Consider the following 947-nt stretch of genomic DNA (forward strand, 5'->3'; position numbering starts at 1 on the left):
AGACATAAAAGCCACTGAGAAAAGATAGAATAGAATAGAATAGAATATGCACACGTATTGTATATCTGCTCAAATGGATTTCGTTTCACATTATTATGTTATTTTTAATAGCTGTGCGTTATTATTTCTTGTCTGATGTAAATTTTCTCTTACTGTATAGTCTCTTGTTCATATTTTTACATTTGTGTGAATAGGAGCAGTGAATGAACTTTAGCTGTAAAATTGTTCCTTTCTTTGTGAAACGCATCAGCTGTTGTTGTTATGTTTGTCTGCGTTTTCCCAGTCAAACAAACACATAAATAAATAATTGTATATGCATGTTCCCAGTTAGCTTTGACTTGTTGATGTTACACCTGAATTTCCAAATAGTGGGACAGTAAGGATATTTTTATTCTATATTATCAGAAGTTCTCATTTCAAACTTCTCCAGACTGTGCAGGGCAATGGTACAGTAATATAGAAAACATAGAAACATAGAAAAGAAGGAGTAACTTTCTGCCAAAAAACTAAAACATTTTGAGATCAATCTCTGAAATTTGCTAGAAAATATTCTCCAAGAAATTTCAGAAACTTTGAAGTCAAAAATTTCCATGTATTTGTTTGGGATTTTTAAATTTTGATCTAAAAATTTTTTAATTTTCTAGCAAATTTATGATTTTTAAACCTCAGAAATTTTCTCCTACTTTTTTCCTATCTCCAATGGTGGTACCAATCTCATCACCTGGAAGAATGACCAATATTTTCTTTCCAGTTTACAATTATAATATCAGAATTTTTACTCCTTCTTTATTCCATCTAGTAAATGCAAACAAATATTGTTTTGCAGAGTTCTTGAAGACATAATCAGAACTAATGCAAACTGCAAAGGTAAAAATGACCGACAACTCCTACACGCGGAACTGTAACAGAGTAAGGCATCTTTCTCCATTAACTATCTTTGCAGAAAA

Source organism: Gambusia affinis, linkage group LG04 (assembly GCF_019740435.1).
Source record: "Gambusia affinis linkage group LG04, SWU_Gaff_1.0, whole genome shotgun sequence".
Classification (NCBI taxonomy): domain Eukaryota; kingdom Metazoa; phylum Chordata; class Actinopteri; order Cyprinodontiformes; family Poeciliidae; genus Gambusia; species Gambusia affinis.